This window comes from Notamacropus eugenii, chromosome 1 (assembly GCF_028372415.1).
Source record: "Notamacropus eugenii isolate mMacEug1 chromosome 1, mMacEug1.pri_v2, whole genome shotgun sequence".
NCBI lineage: Eukaryota > Metazoa > Chordata > Mammalia > Diprotodontia > Macropodidae > Notamacropus > Notamacropus eugenii.
The window spans coordinates 201105789-201121526 of record NC_092872.1 but is presented as its reverse complement, the minus strand read 5'-3'; positions in this window follow the sequence as shown (position 1 = coordinate 201121526).

Below are 15738 nucleotides of genomic sequence, written 5' to 3'. Positions count from 1 at the left end.
GCTTTTGTTCTAAGATTTATGATTAGCAATGAGGACTTTTCATCAGTAAAAAGTTTTGGTGGATATGCCTAATTCACAACTACGTTTGATTGATACTTGAAGATTACTCTTTAAAGTACAAATCTCTCAAATGATGTGTGATGGTGAAGAATCACTTTTTTTAAAAAGGAAAATTAGTCTTCTAATTGATTTCATTCATATCGTAGTAGCCTGCAATACTCTCTGAAGGAAATCATTAAAATTTGGTTTGGAAATCTAAATAGCAATATTGTGGTTTTCTTCTGCAGATGTAAATTCAACATTCCACTCCATCCTTTCACTCTCATCTTCTAACACTGAGCTAATATTTACCAGATGACAATATTTTATCAAGGCTAAAGTTATGCATTGTGAGTGTGGGTCTTAGGTTTCCTCAAGTCATGACACTTACATTTCAGTTGCACTTGCTATTATAGTTATTTCACCTATAAGTTATGACAGCAAAAGTCATTCCCACTATTCAGCATATGGTTGAAATGATTCTTGGGGACTGTTTGAAACAGGTTTCTGAATCAGTTTATTCTTTTATCTGGACGGGAGGTTTCTAGACAAAATTGGAACAATGGAAAATGGAAGCTACAACACTAAACTGGATCTCAGTCTTTCTGGGGTGTCAGAGATTAGTTATAGGAACAAGACAGGTATTAAAGGTAAGATAGGAACAGAGTGAACATCCTGTCAGTTAGAACTGACCAGGCAAATATTATAGCTCATTTAGTAATCTGAAGAGGAAATTATCCATCCATTGGTGGTAGCAAATTTGGGTGAAAATTGCTATAAAAAGGGAATAGAAGGGAAGGAATGAATATATGGTCAATAGATGAACTCAAGGGTCAAGAAATTGGAAAGAGAGAAGGATTGCCCTACATGTGGAGACAACAGGAGCCAAGCTAGGCAGGCTTGGTCAAGCCCATTGGATTTAATAGGGAGGAGCAAAAGACTGACAGAGAACAATTTCAAAACTTATAAAACTTTAAAAATATATAATTTATTTATTTTTCAGTTCTCAACACTCACTTCCATAAGACTTTGAATTCAAAATTTTCTCCCCATCACTCCCCACCCCCCACCCCAGGACAGCATGCATCCCAACCACCCCTTCCTCTATTACCCACCTTTCTTCCATCCCCCTTCCTATTTTCCTGTAGGAAAAAAATAGATTTCTATACTCCATTGCCTGTATAGCTTAATTTTCAGCTGCATTCTAAAACAATTTTTAACACTCATTCTTAAAGCATTGAGTTCCATATTCTCTCCCTCCCTCCCCACCCATCCTTATTGAGAAAACAAGCAATTCAATATAGGTCATACATGTGGAACAATGCAAAGCACTTCCATAATAGTTATTTTGCAAAAGACTAACCACATTTCCCTCTGTCCTGTCCTGCCCTTCATCTATTCCATTCTCTCCCTTGACCTGTCCTCCCACAATAGTGTTTGCTTCTGATTATCCCTTTCCCCAATTTGCTGTCCCTTCTCTTATCTTCCCTCTCCTATCCCCTTCCCCCTTGCCTTCCTACAGGGTAAAATAGATTTCCATATCCAATGGAGTGTGTGTTATTTCCTCCTTAAGCCAAATACCATAAGAGTAAGGTTCAATTATTTCCTTTCATCTTGCCCCCTCTTCCCCTCCATTGTAAAAGCTCTTTCTTCTCTCTTTTATATGAGATGATTTGGAGCAGCAAGGTGGTGCAGTGAGATAGAGCACCAGTGAGTTCGAATCTCACCTCAGATACCTGACATTTACTAGCTATGTGACCTCAGACAAGTCACTTAACCCCAATTGCCTCATCCTAGGTCATTTCCAGTCATCCTGATGAATACCTGGTCACTAGATTCAAATGGCTCTGGAGGAGAGAAGTGAGGTTGATGACCTGTACAGCCCTCCATCACTCAAAACAAAGTCAAGTACAAGTCATGTCATCATTTCTCTGAAGGCATGGTCTTCTTCGGCAATGAAGTACGAACACACTCTATGTGAGATGATTTGCTACATTCTACCTGTATTTCATTCAACAGTAAACTTTGGTTTTTTAGGTATTCTCTCTTCATATTCATCTCACTCTGTGCCCTTTATGTATGTATGTATGTACATACATACATACATACAAACATACACCCATGCACATGTACATACCTATACATACATAATATACTCATAAATACATACCCATACACACCTACCTACATATATATATATATATATATATTCCCTCTAACTCCCCTAATTCTGAAAAAGGTCTCATGAGTCACAAATAACATCTTTCCACGTAGAAATGTAAGCAGTTCAACTTTAATGAGTTCCTTAAGGCTTCTCTTTACCATTTACCTTTGCATGCTTCTCTTGATTCTTATATTTGAAAGTCAAATTTTCTGTTCAGCTCTGGTCTTTTCAACAAGAATGCTTGGAAGTCCTCTTTTTCATTGAAATTCCACTTTCACCCCAGAAGTATTATATTCAGTTTTGCTGGGTAGGTGATTCTTGGTTTTAATTCTATCTCCTTTGAACTCTGGAATATCATATTCCAAGTCCTTTGATCCCTTAGTGTAGAAACTGCTAAATTCTGATAGTATTTCCACAATACTTGAATTGTTCCTTTCTGGCTGCTTGTAATATATTGTCCTTGACCTGGGAGCTCTGGAATTTGACTACAATATTCCTAGGAGTTTTCTTTTTGGGATCTCTTTCAGGAGGTGATGAGTGGATTCTTTCCATTTCTATTTTACCCTCTGGGTCTAGAATATCAGGACAGTTTTCCTGATAATTTCATGGAAGATGGTGTCTAGACTCTTTTTTTGATTATGGTTCTCAGGTAGACCACCTCTCACCAAGGTGAAAGAACTTTCTTACTGACCTTTGAAGCTGTTTTTGGCGTTTGTGAGTTGAGAAATCTGGGATCCACAGCTGCTACCCATGATTCCATGTCCTGAAGCTTGCTCCAGTCCTATCCATGCAGCATGACCCAGGCTGGGCTGTGCTTTGCTCTGAGCCTGGTGAAATAGACCTTTGCTGTTGGACTTCCAGCCTGTCTTGGGCTGGAAGTCTGTTTCACTCCATCGTTTTGTGGCTTCTGCTGCTCTAGAATTTTTTAGAGTCAGTTTTTACAGGTATTTTATGGGCTATGGGGGGAGAGCTAGAGTAGGTCCATCTTTCTACTCTGCCACCTTGGCTCTATCCCCTGCTGTTTTTGTTTCACTTTAAGTGCCTCTGATTGAATAATGTGATTGGGTAGGATCTTTCCCACTCATGGAGAGGCCTGCCCATTGTGGGAAGCTTGATTGGGGGAGTTATTTTGCAGGAGGGTCCCAAGTACCTTTTTTTTTTCTACTGAGGCACTGGGTCAGAGGGTTATACTCTCTGTCTCTAAAAAGTGTATAAATACTCTGAGGGTGATGTTTTACTTTAGGGCTTACTGACAGGAGTTGTTTCTTTGACCAGAGAGACTCTGGGAAGTCATTAAGGAGTCCCCCAACTCCCCTCTCCCCCCTGCCACTAAAACCTAGAAAAGTTGATGCTTCCCTCTCTGGTAACTGTGTGTGTATGTAATGGTCAGACATTTTGGAAGCATGTCTGTTGACTTTTGATTTCTCTATATTTTTTTTCATTTATTTAACTTTTAACATTCATTTTCACAAAATTTTCTCCCCTTTTGTCCCCTCCCCCCACCCCAAAACACCGAGCATTCTAATTGCCCCTATCACCAATCTGCCCTCTCTTCTATCATCCCCCTCTGTCCTTGTCTCCATCTTCTCTTTTGTCCTGTAGGGCCAGATAACTTTCTATATCCCTTTACCTGTAGTTCTTATTTCCTAGTGGCAAGAACAGTACTCAACAGTTGTTCCTAAAACTTTGAGTTCCAACTTCTTATCCTCCCTCCCTCCCCGCCCCTTCCCTTTGGAAGGCAAGCAATTCAATATAGGCCAAATCTGTGTAGTTTTGCAAATGACTTCCATAATAGTCTTGTTGTATAAGACTAACTATATTTCCCTCCATCCTATCCTGCCCCCCATTACTTCTATTCTCTCTTTTGATCCTGTCCCTCCCTGTAAGTGTCGACCTCAAATTGTTCCCTCCTCCCTATGCCCTCCCTTCAGATTTCTCTATATTTTTTACAAAATTTTGATTTTCTCTGATACCTGTGCTTGATTAAAGTGATTGTTAACCCCTTGAAAGTTGCTTTCCTTTTATGAATGCAGATCTAAGAACCTGTAGTAGCAGGTTCCCCTATGTATGTTGGGGTGCTTACTGTTACAGAACTGTCCAAAGGTGTCAGCAAAACTAAAGAGGACTAAATTAAACAAGAAATGTGATGATGATGATGGTGATGATGATGGTGATGATGATTATGATGATGATGATGGTGATGGTGATGGTGATGATGATGATGATGATGACGGTAATAATGACAGGAACTACAGCAATAACAGCTAGCATGTAGACAGCTCTTTAAGGTTCATATGTTATTTCATTTGATCCTCACAACAACCCCCAAAGGGTAAGTGCTGTTACTATCTCCATATTAACTGATGAGGAAACTAAGGCTGAGAGAAGTTGAATGCCTTGTGCAGTGTCTCATAGTTAGTGTCTGTGGTGGGATTCAAACTCAGGTCTTCCTGCCATAGCTTTATGATGAAGTTGATGGGGAAAATGCCACTATATGCTTCTTCAAGACAGTGACATTCATTATCAATCAAAACTATTCTAGGTGTTACATGTTCTTTTATCTCCTTTCCTAAGCTTCATAAATAATGAAGGAAGTTGGTATCCTACAGATCTTTCTGAACAACAACAACAAAAACTGAGAATATTTAGATATTTTGAAGGTGTTTTTTAAAAATGGTTTGTTAATTTCATTACATTACTACTTTATTTCAAAATAACTTGGATAGAACGGTCTCCTAAAGTGTGAAAGTTGGTACTGTACAAAGCTAGGGATGACATAACATTGGGTTTCATCTCCTTGGAAGACGTCATATACTCCTTGTATGTGGAGACACCTGGTTGTAAGTACCTGGTATAAAGATTTCTTTGGAAGGTTTACTTTGATTTATCAAGTACAATTTCTTTCTATAGCAATCTGACAAGTGCAAAAGACCTTCAAAAAAGAAAAATAATCTGACTGTTGCCTGTGTGTGTGTGTGTGTGTGTGTGTGTGTGTGTGTATGAATGTGGATAGACAGATCGACAAGAGGGAAAAGCCTTTTTGATGTTCCAGACCATTAGATTTGTGAATTAAATGATAGCTTGAATTTGGTTTGTAAAATTTTACTTTATAATGTTTCTACTGACTTTCATCTTTCATCTGAACAGCATCAGATATTTTTTTCAGCCCCCATGGATCAGGATGTGTTTGTCTATGCAAAGAATGAACCAAATGGTGTCCAAATCTTGCTTCCTAATTTTTATCTTAAAAATGTTTTTATTTCTATTCTTTGGAATTCTTTGGGGGACATAATTTTGTTAAATATAGATTTGGTAGAAAGATTCAAATATATATTTTTATTGCTTTCTCTTGTTTTTGTACTTCTTATACTTTCCACAGTATACCTATTCCTATCTCCTTCCTAGAGAGCTTTAAAATAAAGAAAAAACATTTCACAAAACTAATATATTCAGAAATTTTGATGCCATCTGTAGAGTTCCACTCCCACAGTTCCCCACCCCTGCAAATTCACAGAAGGAAGTGCCTTCTCATTGCTCTCCTTTATGGTCAAGCTTGGTTGTTATTCTTTTGCAGTATTCAATTTTGATTGTTTTGTTTAGTTCCTTTATTTTTTTACATTGTTGGAGTCATTGTGCATATTGTTTTCTTTGTTCTGCCACCTAATTTTGTATTGATTTATATTCATATATATAATCTTTCTAGACTTCTCTGTACTCATAGTGTTCACTATTTATTACAATGCAGTATCATTGCATTATATTCATGTACCATAATTTCTTTAGCCATTTCCCAATGGATGGGCATTTACTTTGTTTGCAATTCTTTACCATCAAAAATGTTGCTATAAATTTTGTTGTATGTATGGAAACTTCTTCTTTATCATTTCCCTCCTTTTCCATTTACTCATTGTCATGTGGGTAGCAGTGGAATCTCTGTGTCAAAAGATTTGGATTTTTAGGCATTCTGCATAATTCTAAATCACTTTCCAGAGTGGTTGGTCTAATTCATACTTCTACCAATAGTTCATTAGTGTGGTCATGCTTCTACAACCCCCTCCAACACCAGCTAGTCCTATCTTTTGTCATCTTTGCCAATTAAGTGCAAAATTTAATGGGATAGAAATTGAGTTTTGATACAATTTCAATTGTATCCAACTACTTTTATTTGGAATTCAAATTTATATAACTGACACATTGGATAGACTTACATTTATAGGAAAAGGAATTTCAAGCAAATGGGAGGGATGGTTAATATTCATATTTTTCATATGAATGAAAGAAAATTTCATATTTTTCTTTATAATAGTTTTTTGCTTCATTCACAATAGACAGTACGAATTAATGATATTAGCATTGAATAATTTGAATTCTTTCTAGTAATGACATAGAGAATGAGCTAATCAGTTATACAGGGCTTATGTATATAGTTTGATATATCTTGTTATAATTTCAATTATTTTATTTCATACAGTGGGTTGAAAATGTCTATTTTAGTAGATTCTATCAAATAGAATGGCAGCTAGGTAGTGGTGGACAGAGTGCTGGGCCTGAAATTAGGAAGACGAGTCTTCCTAAGTTCAAATGCAGCCTCAGACACTTACTAGCTATGTGGCCCTGGTCAATTCACTGAACCATGTTTGCTTCAGTCATAACTGGGGTGGAAGACTGGAGTATTGTCCCAGGGGGTTAACATCTAGGGGAATTCATTTCCTCATTTGTGCCCTGCACCTTCATCTTGTACTCATTATTGCCACCCCATTTCCTTATACAATTCTAGGTTATCACCCCCAGGGTCCCATCTCCATGGTTCCCTTTGTCTTGAGCTCACATTTTGCTCAGTCTCTGTGAAGGGTTAGGTTATATGTTCTAGAGTCCAGGCTTCCTCCTATTCTGGTATGACCATACTTTCCTTACAAGCAGATTGATTGTAGTATTGCTATTGTCTAACTCATTATCTCTCAATCCCTCCACATAATCAAATGTTTTATGTCAGATAAAAGAATTCCTGGCTTCCTCTGATGTCCAAGGATAGGAGTCTGTGCTGACTGCATAACCATCAATGTAGAAGGCACAGATTCCATATCCCAAAATTCTATTTCCTTTTCCAGAACATTTCAACACAGGAATGTCATGAGAAGTATATGACCATATCTAAAGTACTCATACCCATTTCACTTAATGGAAAGTTCCAGGCTGTCTCTAGCATAAAAAAACATCTCATGAACCTCAAAGATGGTACATGTTTCATAACTCAAAGTGAAGAATTACCTGAAGTAGCCCCATGACTGATAGAGGATGTCTCCTGATTCTGTGTATTCTTCTCATAACTTTACTTAAAACTAACAGTGAGTGTTTTCTGTGGCCTCAAAACCAAATTTGAATTTGTAACCTGGTCAATCAGACTGACAAATATTTGTGAGAATATTTTGTGTAGATTATAAATTTCTTGAGAGGAAAAAGCTATGTCTTATATGTTTTGTACAGTTCATTGTATCTTGTACTCATAGGCACTTAATAATGTTTGCTGAATTGTGGATTGTGGCATTTAAAAAATGTGAGAGATACAATTTCTGGGTAATTGGTCATTAGTGTTCTTTAAGAAATGAGGACTAGAGAAAAAGGGAGAACTCTGGATCTCCCCAAATCATTGGTCATCAATAATCATTTCCTTCTGAATCAATGAATGTTTGCCAAACAGCAGTTCTTTTATTTTTTCTTCAAGTAAAAAAGAAGGTCAAACAAAGTTCTCTCTACACATGATCTAACAATGATCACAGCTTCAGTTACTTTGGGGGAGAGAGTGATTTAAAAGATACACGTGCCAAAGACTTTTCAGGAAAAATTTTATCCTCCTGGGTTTTAGATGATAGGTATGTTACTCTCAGGCTGATTCTGCGGGCACCTACGCCAGGGAATGAAGTTAGCCATAGCATTTAGAGAAACCCGACAGAGGAAACGAAGCTGACATGTACCATTGATTAAACTGACCTCCACGTATTGAAGACTTGGTAACATTTGGGGTGGTGTTAAATGTAGAGACCAGTCAGGCTTGTGGGCCTGAGTGGGCAGCATGTCCCCAGTGGTAGAATCCTGGTCATATCCTTCTTTTTGGTGATCTCTGTTCTCTCTTGGTTTTCCTCCTTCTTGGACTAATATCCAAGTCCTATTTTGTTTTGTTTTTTTTTACCTCCAACTATATGGCACAATGCCAGGCAGACATTTTTTTTGCCTACATCCAAATCCGGGATTTCACTTGTGTAGGGAGTTTGCAAAGAGGAAAATCCCTCTATCAGTGTCATCAATAATTTATAGCCTTAGACAGTTGTCTGAACCCTCTCTTCCTTTAAGAAGTGGCTTATCCATTGTCTTCTGCTTGAAGTCTTTCTCGATCCCTGCATTGCTATTGACCAAACTACCATGCATATAAGTACTTTGTGTGTAGAAATATATGTATCATTAACTTTTTATTTATGCTTTATATTTTCATATGCCCTTGTCTTCCATTAAAATGTTACCTTGTTTTGATTAGGGATTGCTTCATTCTTTGTCCCTGACAATGCTAGACATGGACTAGGTGCTTAAAACTTGTTAAATGATTGACTGATTTATTGGTAAGAGACCAAGTAACTTGCTCAGGATCACACAGCCAGTATGCAACAAAAGTAAGTCTGAACTGAGGTCAATTTTTTTTTCTTTTCTTTTTTTAAATAACTATTTTATTTGTTTTCAGTATTCTGTAATCACCTCCATATGTCTTAGATTTTTCCATCCCTCTCCCTCTTTCCCCCCTCCCTCACCATTCCCTCCCCGAGACGACTTGCAATCTTATATAGGTTCTACACATACATTCCAATTAAATACAATTTCACCATAGTCATGTTGAATAGAAGAATTAAAATGAATGGGAAAAACCATAAAACAAAATAAAACAAAGCATAACACAAGACAAAATTGTCTGCTTCATTCTGTGATCCAATTCCGTAGTTCTTTTTCTGGATGTGGAAGGCATTTTGCTTCAGAAGTCCATCTGGAATTTTTTAGGTCCTTGCATTGCTATGAAGAACTAAGTCTACCTGAAAAATACTGGGATCAATTTTTTAGTTACTACACCCATACCTTTCAGAGTTGTAGTGAGGATGAGATAATATCTGGAAAATACTTCATAAATCTTAAAGCATTATCTAGTTATTATGATTTTTATATAGTCTTCATGCTTTGCATATAATAAGTAGTGAGTAAATGCTTGGGGACAGCTAGGTGGCACAGTGAATAAAGTGTCAGGCCTGAAGTAAGGAAGACTCACCTTCTTGGGTTCAAATCTGGCCTCAGACACATGTTAGCTTGTGACCCTGGGCAAGTCACTTACCCCTGTTTGCCTCAGTTTCCTCGTCTGTAAAATCAGTGGAGAAGGAAATGACAAAGCACTCTAGTATCAAAACTCCAAAAGAGAGTCATAAGAGTCAGCTACAACTGAAACGATTGAACAACAACAAATGATTATTGAAAAGAATTGAACGGCCTCAGAGAAGTTAATCACATCTGAAGTTAATAATAATTATTATAATAGCTAGTGTTTATATAGCACTTACTATGTGCTAATATTATCATGTTTGATCCTTACAACAGCTCTGGGAGGGAGGAACTATTATTATTATCATTCCTATTTTATAGTTGAGGAAACTATGACAAAGAGAGGATAAGAGACTTGCAGGAAGACAAGAGACAGTGATGACGAAGTCTAGCTAGGATCCGTACATATGGAAACCCTAGAGACCTTTCTCTGAGTTACTCTCCTATCCTATGTGACTTTGGTCAGATCATTTAACTTTTCTGAACCTTATTTTCCTTATCTATAAAACAAAAACAGTTGAGGTGCCTTCTTGTTCTAAAATTGTGATCAACCAGCCAACAACAACCAAAAAATAGTACGACTTTATTTAATCGTGGGATTAAGGGTTGTAGATGCCCTTATTTATTTGTTCACCTTAAGCAATCAGAGCAGTGGGAAATCTAAGAGGCTGTTCTGGATTCTCTGCACAATCACACAGAGAGGATAGCATAAAATCAAGAGCTATTGCTTCACCAAGAACAAAAGAGTTTGGAAATTCCACTTGAAAAGAAAGACACATCTCAGTCATGTAGAGACAGACCTTTCAGGTTTGCCTGCCATGTTACTTAGGGTCTAAAGAATGGTCTTCAAGGAACTCAAAATCTTGTGGAAGTGAATGTAGTTAATGCTAAAAACTAAATTTTGAAACTAAATGTTGAAAACTAAAAATAAATTTTAAAAAAGTAAAATTGTAAACCTAGAGGTATCAACCAGCTTGCTGCTAGTCAAAATTATACTGAAGAAACAGAAGGTGTCTGCCTTGGTACTATGTCCTATGGCCAAATGTAAGCATATATGAATTTGCTTGCTTGAGAAGTTGGTTAGAAAAGTAAATCTTTCACCTTCTGAAAAAAAAAGAATGCTCTTCATACAGGGACTTCCATGCAAAGTAAAACCATCCCTCAGACATCTTGAGCATTGAGAAGTTGAAAGCTAAACATTTTACCAATATGGTATTTTGTAACCTCCAGAGTCCATATTTAGATTTTTTTTTGACTTGACGAATGCAGGAATTTGTTTTTCTTGACTATGCATGGTTGTAAGAGGGTTTTTAAAATTATTTTTTCTCCAGTGGTTGGGCAGATTAAGAGGGAGAGGATGAGGACTCGAAAATAAAATAAAATTGAATTCTTAAAACAGATTCATGTTTGTCTGAGTATGATGCGCTTCTACAGTTCATGAAATGATCATTCAGCTATAATTAAACAGTAAAAGAATTTCAATGTGTTCAAAACAACAAACAAACCTTTCCTACCCCTCATACTGATTTCCAAGGGCAAGCTGGAGTCCTGAGCAACTGGCTACTTTGTAGGGAACAGTAGTGAAGCAAAAGGATGACAATCACAATTAACACATAATACCTGAAGGTTTGCAAACTGCTTTATGCCCCTTGTCTTATCTGATCCTTCAGACCACCCTTCTACATGATGACTACAGCTGTTATCTCACCTTTGTAGATAAAAAGCTGAGAGGTCAGAAGCAAGATTCGAACCTGGGCCTCTTCTGGTGTCAAGTCTAGCTGTAAAGACACAAGACTTTCTCATGGTGAAAGTGTCTGTTTTCACTTTATAAAGCAAGTATTTCTGGGTTGTGGAAAAAGCACTGGACTAGTAGTCAGAGATGTGTTTTAGTCTCTGCACTACAGAGATAGTGAGGTGGTATCATGGTATGCAAAGCTCTGGGCCTGAAGTCAAGACCCAAGTGCAAATGTCAACTCAGAGGCAAACTAGCTGCTTTACCTAGGGCAAGTCATTTAACCTCTGTTTGCCTCAATTTCTTCATTGGTAAAATAGAGATAGTAATAGCACTAAGCTCCCAAGGTTTTTGTGAAAATCAAATGAAGTGATAATTGTAGAGTCCTTGGCACATAGTAGGTGCTTAATAAATTCTTGTTTCCTTTCTCTACCGCTTACCTTGACTATTCATAAAGATAAAACCCAGCACTTATATGGTGCTTCAAGGTCTGCAAAGTACTTTATAACAAGTATTATCTCATTGGATCCTCACAAAAACCCTGAAAATAGGTGTCATTATTGCCCACATTTTACAGATGAGGAAACTGAGGCAGAGAAGTGAAGTGACTTGCTCTAGGTTAGATAGCTAACTTGTGCTGTCTGGAGATAAGATTTGAATGCAGGTCTTCTCTCCACTGTGCCATCTAGACTGCAGAGCCTGCAAAATATTACGCAAAAACTCCTTCACTTCAGTGTACCTCAATCTCCTTACCAGCGCAGTGGGGGTAATAGGATTTGTCCTATTTGCTCCTCCTAGGTCTAGCATAGGACAAATATTTTATAAGTTGTAAATATATGCTAACATATGAGCTATTTAAATTATAATTTCTCTCCCAACAAAAGCCAAGTTCATTTACACAAACATACATAAATACTAGCCAATTGAAATATATGTGTGTGTATTTATATAATGCCCATATATACACATTATATTATACATAATATCCATAATTATACATACATGCATTATATATTACATATATGCTATATGTACATATATATTTCAATGAGTTTATATTTTCCAAGACTAAAAGCATTTTTTCCCTCATGAGCTAAGTTGCAGGCAATAAAATGTGTGATTTTATGTGTAAAACACTGTTCTGATTGTGAAAGAAGCAAGTAGCACCTTTTTGTGAGAACAGCAAGCATTAGAATGGTAGAACCTAGATATGATCATTATATGATCATAGATCTATAGCTGGAAGAGACCCTGAGAGGAACTTCTAAGTCATGTGACCTGAAAGACTGAGAAGGATCCATTTTTGATGACCCTCACAACCATTCAAATCCTTCCAAAGAAGCAATAAGAGGCATAGCCATTTCAGCTGTTTCCATGGCCTAGGACACCAAGAACCCAAATGGGTTGTGTGTTCGTCCTTCATTGCTGAAGAAGACCATGCCGTCAGAGAAATGATCACATGATTTGCACTTGACTTTGTTTTAGGTGAAGGAGGCCTGTGCAGGTCACCAGCCTCACTTCTCCTCCACAGCCATCTGAATCCAGTGACCAGATATTCATCAGGATGACTGGAGATGACCCAGGATGAGGTAATTGGGGTTAAGTGACTTGCCCAAGGTCACACAGCTAGTGAGTGTCAAGTGTCTGAGGTGAGATTTGAACTCAGGTCCTCCTGACTCCTGCACTGGTGCTCTATCCACTGCACCACCTAGCTGCCCAAATGAGGTAAACAAACAAACAACAAAATGTAAACAGGAATTAACCGTTTGACGAGAGGACTAATCCTTAACTCATAAATATCTACTTAGATTTGGAGTTAGGAGGAGTGGATCTGAAGTCTGACTCTTCTCCTTGTTGTCTATGTGACTGGGCAAGGAATTTACCTTCTCTGGACCAAAGTTATCTCATCTCTTAAGATAAAGGTGCCAGACTAGACAATCTCTAAGGTCACTTCCAACTCTATGTATCACCCTATGCTTGACATCACTCACCTTCTAATTCTCTGACATATAAATTCACAGCTCCAACCACAGGAGGAAACTTCTGCATGAATTATTTCTTCTGTGATTTTGTAAGCGAAAAGACTTTGACGGGAGGAGAACCTCAGATGGATGCAATTGAAGTTCCTTTGCCCCCTAAGGCTGGCATATGCTGCCAGATCAATGACAGACACTGATGAGACTGTAATGCAAGGAAGATAACTGTGTCAGCACCGAGATGGCATCTGTTCTTCATAGACTAAGTACAGAGCCTCCCAGTTCAGACCCTTAGAGCTGGGTGAATGTGTCCTGGAAATCTTCATTAATGGATGGCATTAAGCTAATGGCAAACTAATGACAAACAAGACAATTGCTTTTTCTACAATACAATGATTAAACCCTAGCATCATAGTCTTCCATTTCCCCCACCCCCGCCCAATTAATTTATTCCAAAAAGCCTCCTCAATGCTTTTTAATTTTCCTAGATTTAGGGATATTTCAATAAGACAAGGATTTTTAACTCTTCATGGTCCAAAATGTTTGAATGCCTTTAAGCAATGAGCTGTAGAGAATTTTTGCTAAAAAGAAAAAAAAAAGTAGAAACAACGGAAGGGGAGTAGAGGAAATTGGACTGGTGATAAATTTTATCATCACTGTTTGGGCATTTTTATTCCCATTGATTGATTGCTATGTTTCTGGTTCCACGATCTCTCTCATCTTTACTGCATACACTTCTGGAATATGAAGCAGTGTGGTACATTGTAAAGAATTCTAGGTTGGGAGTCAGGCAATTTGTGTTTAGCCCCACCTCATCTAATTGATGGCCTTGGGGAAATCTGTTGTTGTGGAAAGAACCTTGGATCTGAAGTCAACATATCTGGGTTCCCATCCTGCCTCTGCCACTTACTACTTCTGTGACTGAAAACAGACTACTTCCTATCTGTTTCTCATATGAAAAACAAAGGGGCTGGACTAGATAGACTAAGAACTATTGTGCCTCCACATCTCTAATTCTATGATGTGTCCTCTCAATGGGCCAGTTTCCTTCCTTGTAAGAGTGAACCAGAAGAAGGCTAAGGCCCCTTGGCTTTGATCTTACACAGATTCCATGAGAGAAACTTTAGATCTTCCCCATTCTGTAGTTTCTTCACAAATATTTGTTCAATGAAAGAATTTATTCTACCAAGTATTGCCATTATAGTGACTGCTGTGTTAGCAGGACAGGTTTGAGAAAATATCTAACGGTAATTACTGATCAACTTACTTGGGTACAAGTGTCTCCCCAGTGGACTCTAAGCTCCTGTTGGACAGGAACTGGCAGGTTCTTTTTTTTTTTTTGCCTTTGTATTCCCCAATATTTAGAAGATAGTAGGCAATTAAGATTTACTGAAATGAAACCAACCAGTTGTTATAGGCTATATGGTAACACAGCTACAGTGGTTGATGTATCCATATCTGCCAAAAGCATCATTCTGTAGACCAACGTTGGGTGTGACCAAAAGTTCCCAGAGATAAAGTATTGGAAATATGCTACCATTTTCTATGGAGACATATCTGTAGACACTTTGGGAGTCACTGGCATTCACAGACACACAGACTTCACATATAAAGCAGAACATGGATGAACAAACCTTAAAGGAAGAAGGAAGTCCTGGACCTAGGATTCTACTATGAGGACACATTCTGGTATCCTAAGACCAGGCTCAGGGGTGACAGTGAAGGTGGTCCTGGTTTCATTCTAGTAGTCGAATGTTAGCTTTTTATTCACGAGGGTTTAGTTTGAATCCTGGCTCTGTCACTTACTAGGTATGTGATCCTGGATAAGTTTTCTCATCTGTAAACTGGAGATTATAATTCTGGCACTGTCTACTTTACAGGGTTATTTTGGGAAAGTGTCTTGAGAATCTTCAACCACTATATAAATGCTCAGTTATCATTTCAAGTATATGATTCTTACAGTTCTGGAGGAGGGAAAGTCTGTGCCACTGGGCTCACACAACTCAGTAAGCTGGATGTGGGGCAGGTTTAACCCTCTCAGTTGGTGAAGGAAAGCCCCCAAAGAGGAAGGAGCATTCCTTCCCTAAATACATTTTAGCCTCTGAAGAAGGCAAAGGAATATCATAGTCTGCCATGTCTAGAGGGCTGAAGAAGAAAGGAGGAAATGATTGTCCCTGGCTCATTCTCCTATCATGGAATGATCCAGAGAGAATATGTGTTCTAGAGTAAATTTTCATAACTTTAACAGGATTTCCTTTTTTTCCTCTTTTTTAAATTTCAATTTTATTTGGCCAGTGTCTTAAGTCACAACATTATGGTAGAAATATTTAAAAGAACTTGATCAGTGATGTGCTACAGAGGAAAGACATTTGAATTTGGAATAAAAAAGCATTGGTTCAAACTCCAGCTTTTTCCATTTACTATATATGTGGCCTTAATCTCTCTGGCTTAAGTTTCCTCATCTGAAGGGCTTGGAG